The following is a 15858-nucleotide window of genomic DNA, read 5'->3' on the forward strand; positions in this document are numbered from 1 at the left end:
ATTTTACAAGTTCTGTCTGACATCTTTTTATAAGGAACATTATTTCCAATATTTTTGTGACAGAAAGAACATTTCTAAATATATTTATTAATTACCAAATAATAAGGCAAATGAAAGATCAGAGGTCAGTTGCCTTCCACCCTTTCTTTCCATGATTCAAACAAATGTTTAAGATATTTTTAAAGGTACAGTTTTAACCTTTTGGTTAATTTACATTGTATTTTGGCAACAGAAAGGGTTATATAATAGTGCAGCCTCCATCTACCAAAAAGAGATCTGAGGGGAAAAAAAAAACCTCACTATTTAAATTTAGAAATCTTGAATGTTTGGTTAAGAAGGAACTGTTTTCCCTTTTGACATTTTTTACAGGCTTTATTGAAACTGGAGCTTTATATTCTTTTTTAAAAAGAAACAACAATAAATATAGTACAATACTTTCCATAACACATTATTTCAGTGGCTTAAGGTCAGCTGGAAGAAAAATGCAGTTCTCCACAGTGTGTGGCTTTAAAGTGGTCATTATAATTCTCTACTTTATTCTCCAAATTAGTGCAAACATTTATTGATCACCTCCTGCATGCCATGCACCATGCTAATCATAAATTATGCGATCCTGGTTCAGAGATCTTTGGTTTCTTACCACGCTGGAGTGTTAGCCATACAGGACTGCTTTGTGCTAGGCAAGCCAGCAAGTCAGGGGCTCAAAAACAAAGCAGAATAAGAAAAATTTCAACAAAACATTCATTTTCAATAAACTCATTTAGCATTTTGCATCCAGAAGGATCTAGAAATTATTTTTACTTTCAGCATGCATATAAGTTTTGAATTTTACGGTTTGATATTGTTCTCATTTGAAGTTCATAGTGGGTGTCATAATCTTTTCAGTACTTGGGAACCACTAAAGTTCTCAAAGTAGTTTGCGTTTTAAGCTCTGACTTTGCCAAGTTGATTGAGAGAAGCTTCAGTGGAAGAAAGGATACTTAATTCACCCAGCCTGCTTCTCCTTTCCTAGTGCACCCTCTACCAGAATTCCTGAGCTAGGGATAAGAAATGCAATGAGCTTGGAGACAGATTTTTTTTTTTTTTTTTGAGACAGAGTCTTGCTCTGTTGCCCAGGCTGGAGTGCAGTGGTGCGATCTTGGCTCACTGCAACCTCTGCCTCCTGGGTTCAAGTGATTCTCATGCCTCAGCCTCCCAAGTAGCTGGGACTACAGGCGCCTGCCACTGTGCCTGGCTAATTTTAGTATTTTTAGTAGAGATGAAGTTTTGCTCTGTTGGCCAGGCTAGTGTCAAACTCCTGACCTCAAGTGATCCACTCGCCTCAGCCTCCCACAGTTCTGGGCATGTGAGCCACTGCGCCCAGCCCCTTGGGGAGTGATTTGATGCAGAGGACATGGTGATTTGAAAGTGATCATTTTTTCCCCAAGAGTTTGGACAGGAACAGAAAGGGTCAAAAGAAAGTTCTTTAATGATACAATGAGGACTGCTGTGGTCAGCTTGAAGGTTTCAAGGCAAATCAGGAAGAGGCAGCCCTGTACAATAAGCTTTACTGGGTGATGCTTGAGTGGGGCTGCCTGAGAAGAGGGGGCTCCCTCACAGCAGGAGACCCTCCCAGAAGGAGAAGAGGGCAAGGGAACTCCAGGGCCAGAGAGAGTCAAAGAGGGGCCTTATGTGTCTAGGTGACGTCACTCAGCAACAAGGTGGGGAATGTCTGGGTCAGAGACTTCCAAAGGGCCAAAGTAGTTTGAGATCTGTGATGGTTAATTTCACATCAGCTTGACTAGGTATTGATATGCTCAGAAATGTGGTTAAATGTTATTCTGTTTTATCTGTGAAGGCATTTCTGGATGAGATCAATATTTGAATTGTAAGACCAAGTCAAGCAAACTGCCTTCCCCAGCGTGGATGGATCTCATCCAATCTGCTGGAGGTCTGAGCAGAACAAAAAAGGCTGAGTAAGGGAGAATTCACTGGCTCGGCCTGACCATCTTTGCGCCAGGACAGGGGTCTTCTCTTGCCTTTAGACCTGGACTGAAACACCATGGGCTCTCCTGGATCTCCAGCTTGCCAACTACAGGTCCTGCGACCTCTCATCCTCTGTAATTGCATGAGGCAATTCCTTATAAATCTCTCTCCCTCTGTGTGTGTGTATATACATAGAGAGAGAACACATTTGCTGGGCATGGTGGCTCATGCCTGTAATCCCAGCACTTTGGGAGGCCGAGGTGGGTGGATCATTTGAGGTCAGGAGTTCAAGACCAGCCTGGCCAACATGGTGAAATGCCATCTCTACTAAAAATACAAAAATTAGCCAGGTGTGGTGGTGTGTATCTGTAATCCCAGCTACTCGGGAGGCTGAGGCAGGAGAATTGCTTGAACCCAGGAGGTGGAGGTTGCAGTGAGTCAAGATCATGCCACTGCACACTAGCCTGGGTGACAGAGCGAGACGCTGTCTCTTAAAAAAATATATATTTATATGTGTTATATATGTTATATAATTTATAATATAAATTATAACATATATTTATATATGTTATATGTTATATTATTATATATGACATATATAAATATTATATATTATATATGACATATATAAATATTATATATTATATATGACATATATAATATTATATATTATATATGACATATATAAATATTATATATTATATATGACATATATAAATATTATATATATGACATATATAAATATTATATATGACATATATAAATATTATATATTATATATGACATATATAAATATTATATATATGACATATATAAATATTATATATGACATATATAAATATTATATATATGACATATATAAATATTATATATGACATATATAAATATTATATATTATATATGACATATATAAATATTATATATTATATATGACATATATAAATATTATATATTATATATGACATATATAAATATTATATATTATATATGACATATATAAATATTATATATTATATATGACATATATAAATATTATATATTATATATGACATATATAAATATTATATATTATATATGAAATATATAAATATTATATATTATATATGACATATATAAATAATATATATTATATATGACATATATAAATATTATATGACATATATAAATATTATATATGACATATATAAATATTATATATGACATATATAAATATTATATATGACATATATGACATATATAAATATTATATTATAATATTTATATATGTCATATATAATATTTATATATGTCATATATAATATTTATATATGACATATATAATATTTATATGTCATATATAATATTTATATATGTCATATATAATATTTATATATGTCATATAATATTTATATATGTCATATATAATATTATATATGACATATATAAATGTATATAACATATATAAATATTATATATTATATATAACATATATAAATATATATTATATATAACATATATAAATATATATTATATATAACATATATAAATATATATTATATATAACATATATAAATATATATTATATATAACATATATAAGTATTATATATTATATATAACATATATAAGTATTATGTATTATATATAACATATATAAGTATTATATGTTATATATAACATATATAAGTATTATATGTTATATATAACATATATAAGTATTATATATAACATATATAAATATTATATATATAACATATATAAATATTATATGTAACATATATAAATATTATATGTAACATATATAAATATATATATAAATATGTTATATAACATATATTGTGTGAGTACACATACAGAATATATATAGTGTGTGTATATATGTATAGATACCTGTGTATATAATATATTAGAATATGTGCAGTTATCCACTGCATAATGACATTTTGGTCAATGATGGACCTCATATATGATGGTGATTTCTTAAGATTATAATGGAGCTGAAAAATCCCTATTGCTTGGTGACATCATTGCTTCTGTAATGTTGTAATGCAACACTTGATTCATGTGTTTGTGGTGCTGCTTGTGTGTACAAGCCTACTGAGCTGCAATCGTATAATAGTATAGCATATACAGTTATGTAGAGTACACAATACTTGATAATGATAATAAGCAACTATGTTACTGGTTTATGTATTTACCATACTATACTTTTTATTGTTATTTTAGAGTGTGCACCTATTTATTAAAAAATTAACTATAACACAGCCTCAGGCAGGCCCTTCAGGAGGCATCCAGAAGAAGGCATTGTGACCATAGGAGACGACAGCTCCATGTATGTTATTGCCCCTTAGGACCTCCCAGTGGGACAAGATGTGGAGTTGGAAGACAGTGATATGGATGATCCTGACCCTACATGGGCCTAGGCTAATGTGTGTGTCTGTGTCTTAGTCTTTAACAAAAAGTGAAAAAAAATTTTTAACAGAAAAAAGCTTATAGAATAGGGACATAAAGAAAGTATTTTGTATAGCTGTACAGTATGTTTGTGTTTTAAGCTGAATATTATTACAGGAGAGCCAAAAAGTTACAAAAAAATTAAAAAGTTTATTAAGTGAATAAGTTACAGTAAAGTAAGGTTAATTTATTATTGAAGAAATAAATGTAGTGTTCCCTAAGTGTACAGTGCTCATAAAGTCTATCATAGTGTGCGGTACAGTCCTAGGCCTTCACATTCACTCACCACTCACTCACTGACATCAGAGCAACTTCTAGTCCTGCAGGCTTCATTCGTGGTAAGTGCGCCCTGTACAGGTGTACCACTTAAATAACTTTTAAAATACCCTTCACTCTGATGTTTGCATAATGACAAAATCGCCTAATGACATAGCCCTGTAGTTAAGTGACACATGACTGTATATACATTCTATCATGTATGTACATATATGACATTATGTTAATATAAAGACTAATACAGGGTAGTTCATAGCAACAAGGTTCATCTTACCTGTGGCTTAGCAGATGTTGGGCACAGTTTTGTGGGCTATGTAAAGTAGGTAGGCTCCAAATTGCCAAAAATAGATTTCTCTGGACTATATTTAAAGCAATCAATGTGGAAGAATTTGAGTTTGGTGCCAGTGGGCTTTGAGCTAGTGGTCTAGCCTGCTGTGAAGGCCTAAACAACATTGTAGGCCAACACACGAGGCCACATCTGGCTCATTTATATAACTGCTATGGAGGAAAAAGAGGAGAGTCTTTCATCAGTAAACATCTCAGTAGCTAATGGTGCTTTCCCTAATTCTGGGGTTCTTTCTATTACGAGGTGGCAATGAGCTTGCGGTTGTATGTTTGCTGTAAACTCTTTGTCACCCTTGCTTGTCTACACCACACCAGGCTGGAGAGGGAAGCAAGGGCTCAGGTAACGGTGGCAGCAGTTATAAAAATAGCTGAATCCTCTCGGCCACCATCCCCGTTCTGGATTTTCCCTGGCAGAGTTCCAGGCGGTTCCACGTGCTTTCCCTGGCTAGCAGCCAGTTTAGTGCACCCACTACAGCCACTGGTGTGTTTGCTTAAAAATGTTTTTCTTGTTTTCTGATTAAAATATGTGAAGCTTATCATAAATCATCTGGGAACAGGAAAATAGAGACTTAAAAGTGACCTATATCATAGATAAGTGCTAACACTTTGATGTTCTTTTTCTTAGTCTTTTAAAGGGCATGTTTATAATATTGAACATCATTACTGCTTTGTATTCAGGTTTTTGCACCTAAGTTAAGTCATATGCCTTTCCTGTGTCATTAAACATGTTTTTGAAGCATATTTAATGCTAGCATGAAATTACACTCTATGGTCATAGTATGTTTGTCCAGTTATTGGACATTCAGGTTGGTACCCAACTGGCCCACTGGTAGCCAATGCTGCAGTTGCTACTGGGGCCCAGGCCACCCCTGCTGCTGTGCCTCCAGATGAGACTGGAAAGGGCTCCTGCCCCATCAGTGTTCACACTCCTACACATCAAAGTAAAAAGCTCTTTCTTGGTTTCTTTCTGCATCTCTGATCTTATGGCATTTCATTAAGCTCATTCTATCAAAAGAATACAAACCTTCTCTCTGAGAACTGGTGAAACTTCCAAAAGCCAATAAAAACAAACTGGTTTGGAAAAGGAGAGAAAGCCTGGGCTGAAAAAAGGCTGCAAGGGTGACAATTGAGGCACTGTCTCAATAAGGACACTGTGCAGAAACTTGATGTATTCAGGCTAAATTTATGCCAGAGCCCACAGTGGGCCACTTCACACCTGTGGCTGTTATTAAAGAAGAAAAATAACAAACGTTGGCATGGATGTGGAGAAATCGGAACGCTCATAGATACCAGTTGCTGGTGGGAATGTAAAATGGCATGGTTGCTGTGAACACATGGAGTGGTTTCTCAAAAAGTTAAACATAGAATTACCATATGAACAACCAGTTTTACTCATAGGCATATACCCAAAAGAGCTGAAAGCACGGACTTGTACACATACTTATACATCAATGTTCATAACAGCATTATTCACAGTAGCCAAAAGGTGCAAACAAACCAAACACGTGTCAACGAGTGAATGGATCAGCAAAATGTGAAATATACAATGGAATATTATTCAGCCTTAGAAAGGAAGTTCTGACACACGCTATGACATGGATGAACCTTGAGGACAATATGCAAAGTGAAATATGCCAGTCATAACAGGACAAATGCTGTATGCCTCCACTTATATGAGGTCCCTGGAGTACTCAAATGCATAGAGACAGAAAGTAGAATGGTGGTTGCCAGAGGCTGGAGGGAAGAGGAAGTGGGGAGTGAGAGTTTAATCATTACTGAGTTTCAGTTTTTCAAGATGAAAAAGAGTTCTGGAGATGGATGATGAAGACAGTTTTACAACAACGTGAATGTCCTTAATGCCACTGAATGGTACATTAAAAATAGTTAAGATGGTACATTTTATGTTATGTATACTTTATGTTATGTATATTTTATATATAATAAACAGACAAGAACAACACAGTGGGTTGCACAGCAGCAGGGGTGGAGCCAGAGGCTGGAATCTATTAGAAAAGTGAAAGACTGAAAAAAAAGTCAAGGTTGACTGAAGTCCCAGGACAGGGATTATGCCCATCTTGTTAGTATCATATCCTCCAATCTAGACTAGCACCTGACATCTAGCTCAAGGTTTAGTGAATGAATGAACTAAGCTGGAAAAGATAAGCACAAGCACAGGGGGCAAAGTAAATCCACTGTGCCAGTTATTATGTTATCCCTCAATAAGCAGCTGTCTATGCTCAGCTGTGTGATGCTCGAGCTAAGGCTCTGCAAACATGTCTGCTATGCCACTGGCTCTCTCTTAGGTTTTGCTAACAGGGGGCTCAAGAGAGAAGGCTGGAGGAGGAGGAAAGGGAACACACTCCTTTCTGCTTGCTCCCTATGGGATCCATGTCTGCTTGTGATCCTGTGATTCTCACCTTAACGATCTTCCTCCAGCCATGCTTCTTCACCCTCGCAGCTGGAAGTCCTTCCGTAGCAGCAGCTGAGGCCACTTTGCAGTTGTTCCAGCACAGGCAGCACCAGCATCATCAGACCGCACTTCAGAGATCCCAGCACTTTCTTGCTGCCAGGAAGGTGCCCCTTCCTCAGAAGCCTGGATCCCGGCACCATGGTGTCTCCTCTAGATTTACTAGTTTTAATAATGCAAATCCTTCCCTCTGTGCCCTCAGTCCTAGGAAATCTGTTCCTGTGATGCTACTTTGGGGTGCTTTAGTTTTCCTCTCAGCCTTTCAATTTAGTTAACAAAATACATAAATACATAAATAAAATTACTCATGCTCAACAATTGTCAACATTCCATAGTTCCTTTTTATTTAACTCCACTCCTGTCTTGTTGTTGTTATTCGTAGTTATTGCTGCTGAAGAATTTTAAAGCCAATCCCAGATGGTGTGTCTCCCATAAATATCTTTGTGTGTGTCTTTGGAGGTTATTCTTGAGCTAAGAAGGGGATTTTCTCTCTTAAATCAAGTGACTATTGAAGGTCATGCCCTTAAATGAAGTGAATATCTTTGCAGATAAAGATATTTGACATGGACATGCAGGAGAAAGGGATGCTCCCAGGCCTGCCATATCAGCAACCAATCAGAACTACTCAATGGAGTGGCAGCTCCTATGACCAGATGGCCCGGGCAGCTAAGTCTGGAGTTCAAAAACCCCAGACTCCCCATCACTTGATGGAGAGTGAGTAATTCTTTTACTTACTAGGGTAGATCACATGTATATTTTTGGCCCCACTTTATCAGATACAACCCATTGTTTCATTGGTTAGATATGACAAAATGACAAAAGTTTGAGTGGCCAACCAATGAAGACTAGTCCTGTGCAATATTGATAGGTTGGATACTGGTAGTTACTGCTACTGCAACATCAGATATGAGCTTCCAAGCACCACTCTAAGGAATAGAGGGACTCTCATTTGTCAAATACATTGACAAGTAATCCAAAAATACACTAAACCTTTCTGAGATTGGAAACTGAAGAAAAGAGATTGTCATGAACTCAAAAGACCTTTTTGATAAAAAGAAAAGTGTTAGCATAACTTTGACTTGGAGGAAGAGCACTGTGGCTCTATGAAGCAGCCCACAGCTTGGCCTTATGCCCAAGATCCTTGTTTAGCAGATGCCAGAGAGGAGATGCCCAATTCCCCAGCTCCTCCTCCACTATGATCTTTTCAGAACCTTTAAAAAATCTGTGTCACAGCAGATAGGAACTTAAGGGTGATCTCTTTTCCTGGTGCTGTCTCTTTGTTCTCCTGGAGCTTACCTGAACGGGAACTCACCACCAGGGTTTTGAATCTCCTGGTAAGTTCCACTCGATGGTTGACTAGCATCATTACTACCTTAGCATGGTCAGGTGCTTGCTGTCTCCTCATTCAATATTGGTTTTGAAGGGTCACCTAAGCAGCCTTCTTTACCAAATGACCAAAAACTGCAATTTTCCTAATTCCACAGCTAGACAAGCCCTGGAACCAACCGAACTCCCAGCCGCCAGGCTGCAGTGCAAGAGCTAAGAGTAGTTTGGAGAAAGCCACATGTGCTTAAGAGAAGTCAAAGAGGCAAATTCAATAGAGGGAGCAATGCACAGGGCCCAGGATCCAGAAACCTGGAGCAGGATACAGGCATTACAGACCAGAAGTAGGTTTAGAGGGCCAGGGGCAGCTGATGGGGAATGGGAGAGAGGAGGTGGGAGACAGGGAGACGGATAGTTTCCTGGGCTGTTTCGTCCCTTTCTTGGGTGATACTGCATTTATCTGCAAGGCACAGAATTTGTTGATGAAGAACACAAACATTGGAGTCCCAATGCCAGAACCTATATTCTGGATGTACCAGCACACTAGCTATTTACTCCAAACAAGTACCTGAACCTTCTGTAACTCAGTTTCCTTATCTATACATGGGGGATCATTATAATGTTTTTCTCATAGGCAGTTGTGAAGATGAACTGAGTTGCCATGTGTAAAGTGCATAGCATAGCACATAGTACACAGTAAGAACTGCATCCGTGTCAGTTATGATCACCTCTAAGCCCTCAGGGCCTCAGCCATGGGTGAGAAGTGGTTATGGCAACAGAAATGCCTCAAACTGGCACCCATAATGCTTATTAAACATGTTACGGGCAGCTTTCACATGCCCAACCTGCTGAGGTTGCAGAGCAGCCCTTATGATCTTTATTCTACACAGGAGAGGCTGAGACTCAGAGAGGTTAACTTGTTCTGACTCACACAGCAAGCTGGTGGCAGAATTCCTAAGATGTAGCACTATACTTACTTTCTGCTCCACTTGCATCCTCCCTCCTCCTCTGCCCCCTTAGGCTTCATGGAATTGTGGGCATCCCTAAGACCATGCCTGGTGAAATCGGCATCAATTTAATAAAAAGCAGAATGCAACGCAAGAGGCAAATGCCTGACTGGCTTCTGAGGGGCTGAGCAGTGACATGCTACTTATAGGACCTTTCTATGCAGCTGCTCTGTGGTCCCAGGACCCCTGTGGGGTCCTGAGCAGCTGTGATCCAAACTCAGGAGCTGCTGCTACTCTTGGAAGCTTTGGTGCTCCTGGGCCACAGATGTACTGGACAGAAATCACAAGGTCAAGGAAGGCGACTCAAGCCCAGAGTCACCTCTACTGTGCCCAGCATAGTGCTCAGCACAAAACTGGCCCCTTTAGCCACTCATTTATTTACATGTAAAGGGGGGCATTTGAGTATATAATCTCAATGCAAAAGGCTGCATTTCTCTTATACAAAAAGACCCTTGAGAGTTTATATGTGAAAGGAGAAAAAGAAGAGGAGGAGGGGGGAAATAGAAACCAAAAACTCAATTCTTTTCTTTTCTTTCTTTAACAGGTTCATATTTGCTGTTCTGTTGTTCTTGGTCGTGGCAGTAATTCAAAGTCTCAAGTATGCAAAAACCAGTTGGAAATGTTTTAAAAGGGCAGCCAAGTAGACATTTCTCTTCCAAATAACAAGCTTGATTCCACTGTTGGATTTTTAAAAAGCTTTTATTTATCTTCACCAATTATTTAACTTTGATTTTCATGTCTTCTCACTGAATAAATATTCCTAAATAGGTTAAAATAACAGAGAAATGAAATCATCTAAAGACATTAGTCACACAGTGTGCTCTGGTGATAAGACTCCTGGACTGCATGAGGAAAAAGTGTTGCTTCTGGCCCTGCCATGAAGTTGTTGTGTGATCGTGGAAGCCGTTCACCATCTCTGGACCTGTTCCTTCCCCTGTCAAATTAAATGGGGAGGGCTCTCAGGTGGGCAATTACTATTTTTTTGATGTTCACTTTCTATCTCCTTTTTCTTTTGGTAATGAGACCCTGTATTTCCTTTGGGGAACCACCCCTCTTCTACAGTCAGTCATTTATTTCAGCTGGGGGACCACCATGAGCTTGAGATGTGGGATCCCCTCTGTGACAGTGGGAGTTGGAAAGGATGCTTCTCATAGCATGAAAGGATAACTAGAAACAACATTTTTATGAAAGTAAAAATGGCTAGCAAGTCAAACTATTTCTTATCTCCTGTATTAGTCAGCGACTGCTGCGTAACAAATTACTATGAACTTAGCAGCCAGAACAACACACACTTATTATCTCAGTGTTTCTGCAGGTCAGAAGCCTGGGCATGGCTCATCTGGGTTCTGAGCTTCAGCATCTCACTAGGCTGAAGTCAATGTGTTGACTCAGCTGCAGTGTCATCAGAGACTCAACCAGGGAAGGATCCACTCCCAAGCTCCCTCAGCTTGTTGGCAGAATTCATTTCCTTCTTCTTGCAGGTTTGAGGCTTTGCATTCTTGCTGAAGCTGCTCTCAGCAATGGCAGGTTGCCTGCAGTTCCTTGCCATATGGGCTTCTTCACCATGGCCACTTACTTCATGTCAGATTTTTCAAGGCCAGTAAGAGAGAGTACAGCATGTCTGCTCCTAAGAGGGAGCCTTGTATATATGGTAACTTAATCATAAAGGGACATCCCTTATCTCTGCCATATCCTGTTAGTTACAAGTAAGTCCCAGGTCCTGCCCACACTCAAGGGGAGGAGAGTACCCAGAGGCATGATCCCAGAAGGTGGGTGTCTTTGGGGGTCACTTTGGGTCTTTCCACCACATTCTCCGTTGAACCTTCTATGTGGAAAGACTGACTTGACATGTCAATGAATATTTAATGCCTTCTCCATTCCGTTTGGTAAGTGTCTCCAAGTCTTGGACTGACACTGCCCTTATTGTACATACTGTTCAATGGTTTTATCTTGAGTTCCTTGTGATTTTATTGTAGTAAAAGGCCATTTATGGAATTCCACTCTGTAGCATGCATTGTTGTGTTCAGGCTCCAATGTATTTGCTTTCATTTTAACACTTGGGTTTAGTGGATGGACTTTCTCCTGGGCAAATCTGTGACCCAGGAAACACAGCAACCTGGTTGGTGCTAGTGTGTGACAGAGCCCTGTGTCTTTGTGTTTATCCATCTGTGAGATTATCCCATTAGTGGGACACTCCTCAGTAGAAGACCTTTCTCAGCAGGGGGCTGATTCCCAGGTCACAGAATGGATGTTTTCATATCCTCCATTTGTATTATGCCAGAGCAGCGGTGATAGATGATGAGAGCCGGAAGTCCTCTTCTTTAACTTCCCACGCTTTCATACCTTCCATCAGCACTGAGATTTTTAGATTCTCCTGTGAAAAGACTTTCAAGATCTGCTTTTCTTATCTTTGATTAAACCAGAAAGAAAATGACTTGACCAGGGTTGAGGAGAAGGAGGAACAAAGGGAAGGGTGTTTGAACCAGGAAGGGTTGGGGGAGAAACAAAAACACGTTTGCTCCTGCTGCATGGAGCCATCTATGGCTGTTTCACAGCTTGAAGAAATGCACACCCAACAAATAGGAGTCTGTGGAAGACTGAAGATTTATGGTCATTTTTCAGTTGGGAAGATAATAATAAAAGAGAGCCGTTACTTTTTATAATGGCTAAGCTGTTTTTCATTAGTTTTAATAAACCTTTCCTTTCCCTAACTTTTCTTCTAAACAGTTACTTGGACCTTTAACAAAAAACAACTTTTTATTTTAGAATAGTTTTAGATTTACAGGCAAATCACACAGATCATACAGAAGGTTCCACGTTCCCTGCTCCCCTAACTTTCTGTCCAGCCCTGCCCATTGCCCAGTGCCAGGCTCATGCAGGTCGTCAATACCATGCTCCTAGGGAGACAGAGCTAGAGACAGCCTCTTTTCCTACTTCCTTCTTAGCATGTAACTGTCTCACAATTTCTGAAGATCGAGAGTGATGTTGGAAGAGGGAAATGAGGGACGGGAAGGAGGTACAATAAATTCTTTAATATTCCCAAATCTGATTTTAATGTCTAATTTCAGCCCCCGTGTCTGGAAATCTTTACAGAAACTGCTAGCAAGTGTCCAGAACGAGGGACACCCCGTAGTCCTTGTTCCTACAGGAGAGGGCACTCCTCCTTGCCAGTGGGAGTGGCTACATGAGGCCTTTGCTTTGCTGTCAGCTTGGCTCTGAGGCTGCTTTGAGGAGCCAATGATGGATGAATTTTCTGCAGAGCTTCCCATCGTCCACAAAGGCCCAGAAAATTCTCTGTTGCAACTTGTTGGCAGCAGTTCTAAGACCCTTTGAGCAAAAGACAGGTCATGCTCACCTCTAAGAAGAGGTTGTAGGCTTTCCCCCTTGACTTGGAAGGAAAAAGGAATTCCAAATCTCCAGGATAAGATGGACCTCAGAGCCATTTTTAAACCTCTCATGCTCAAATTCCTCTACTGCAGTCAAAACAGCATGCCATTGGCATAAAGATAGACAAATAGATTAATGGAACAGAGTAGAGAGTCCAGAAATATACTCACACATATATGGACAACTGATTTTTGACAAAAGATGCTGGAACAGGTGCAAAAAAAAAAAAAAAAAAAAAGGAGAAGAAGAAGAAACTTAGCTCCTTGAATCCATAATTTAAAGTGTGTTCAAAAACTAACAAATGTTGGGCGTGGTGGTTCATACCTATAATCCCAGCACTTTGAGAGGTCGAAGCAGGTGGATCACTTGGGCCTAGGAGTTTGAGACCAGCCTAGGCAATAAGGGGAGACCCCATCTCTACTAAAAGAAATACACAAAATTAGCCAGGTGGGGTGACGTGCACCTGTAGTCCCAGCTACTCGAGAGGCTGAGGTGAGAGAATCACCTGAGCTCAGGAAGTTGAGGCTGCAGTGAGCTGAGATCATGTCACTGCACTCCAGCCTGAGCAATGGGAGTGAGACTCTAAAAAAACAAAAACCAAAAGCTAACAAATGAGATTATAGACTTAAATGTAAAATCCAAAACTATAGCATTTCTACAAATTATAGGAGAAAACCTTTGTTACCTTGGGTTAGGCAAAGAAAGATTTCTTACATACGGTGTCAAAAGCACCATCCGTAAAGTAACAAAGTGATGAACTGTACTTTATGAAAATTAAAAACTTGGCCATTGAAAAGGCTCTGTTAAGACAACGAAAAGATAAGCAATAAATGGGCAGAAAATATTTGCCAAGCATGTATGTGAAAAGGACTTTATCTAAAATATATAAAGAACTCTCAGAACTCAACAATGAAGAAACAAACAAGCCCATTTAAAAATGGGTAAAAACTTTGAACAGACGCTTCACAAAGAAGATATATGGGTGGCAAATAAGCACATGAAAAGCTGTTCTACATCATTAGACATTATCAGTAAAACCACAATGAGATACCACTACATACCCATTAAGATGGCTGAAATTTAAAAGTCTGATGATACCAAGTGTTGGCAAAGATGTAGAAAAACTGGAAGTCTCAGACACTACCGATGGGAATATAAAATGGTACAACCATCTTTGCAAGTAGTAGACCCACCATGCATTCCATGCATTCCATCCATTTCACTCCTAGATACTTACCCCCCAAAAACTGATAAATGTCCAACGATAGGTGAATGGATACACTGGTATACCCATACAGTGGGATATTATTCAGCAATAAAACTGAGTGAACTATTGATACACAGGAGACAAATGTCAAAATTATGCTGAGCAAAAGAATCCACATAAAAAGGAGTACATACTATATGGTTCCATTTATATTAAATTAGAAAATTCCCTCTAATCTATGGAGACAGAAGACAGATCAGTGGTTGCTTTCGGGGGGCAGAAAGGTATACAAAGGAGGGACAAAGGACAGTTTTGTGGGGGATGGATGCGTTCACTATCTTGATGGTGCTGATGGTTTTACGGGTGTATGCATATGTCAAAACTTACCAAGCTGTTCAGTTTAAATGGACAATTTATTGTATATCAATAAGCAAGTCATTGCATGTTAATGATACCCCAATAAAGCTTTTTAAATTAAAAAAAAATCCCTTACTGAACCACTGCCAAGAGCTTTTCAGCAAAGCTCCCTTTATCAAAATCAGAGATAAGGCGGTGCCAAAACTGCAAATAAAATGGAGTCATTTGTACTGAATAAGAGGAAGTTTTCCAGTCACATGAGTTTTCTCCAGAGGGATTCAGTCAGCGGGACTGGGCCAGGGTGAACAGCAGGGCTGGCAGGTCAGCAAGTCCAAGAGGCTTCACTCCATCTTCAAGTTGAGTGTTCTCATCGCTAAGATGGCAGCCTTGGATAAGATAACCTTTAATACCCAAGACTTCATGGCAGTGGAAACACTGAGCATTTTCTATTGGTCTGGGTTGGGTTTCGTTCTCCACCAGGCACCGGCACTAGTGCTGGCCTTTGCGGCCCTCAACTCCTTGGCATGTGTGTCCTCAGGGTCAACATTAGCCCCTTGCGCCTGTGGGGAGGATTCATGGAGTGGTGTTAAAGAGTGCCTGGCTTGTTTTCTTCCTTTTCCTTATTCTAGTGGGAATGAAGTTCAGTCCAAGTCAGACATGCCAGAAATTGATTTTTTCTTTACTTTTCTGGTACTGAATTTAATTTCTACTTTGAGCCATCGACCCACTGTTGAGTAGAAATCAATTAATTTGGTTGGTGCCCTTCCTAAGAGTAAGTTCTAAGTTGAGGAAAGTTTATGTGGAGGCCTCTGGGCATGACGCTTGCTGGGGTCTTGTCCTCATCAGGGGCTACTCAGCAGTCGGTGCCCTCCACCTTCCTCTAGCTGAGCACCTACGGCTCATGATTCGATCTTCCCAGTGCAGCCTAAAGCCTCTTCAGGTTCAGCTCTCCTTGGTGTCTTCCACGCACAGAAGTCTGAGGCATGTGACACAGTGGCTCATGCCTGTAATCCCAGCACTCTGGGAGACTGAGGCGGGTGGGTTGCTTAGGGCCAGGAGTTTGAGACCAGCCTAGGAAATACAGGGAGACCCCAT

The sequence above is a fragment of the Pan troglodytes genome, chromosome 5, assembly GCF_028858775.2.
Source record: "Pan troglodytes isolate AG18354 chromosome 5, NHGRI_mPanTro3-v2.0_pri, whole genome shotgun sequence".
Classification (NCBI taxonomy): domain Eukaryota; kingdom Metazoa; phylum Chordata; class Mammalia; order Primates; family Hominidae; genus Pan; species Pan troglodytes.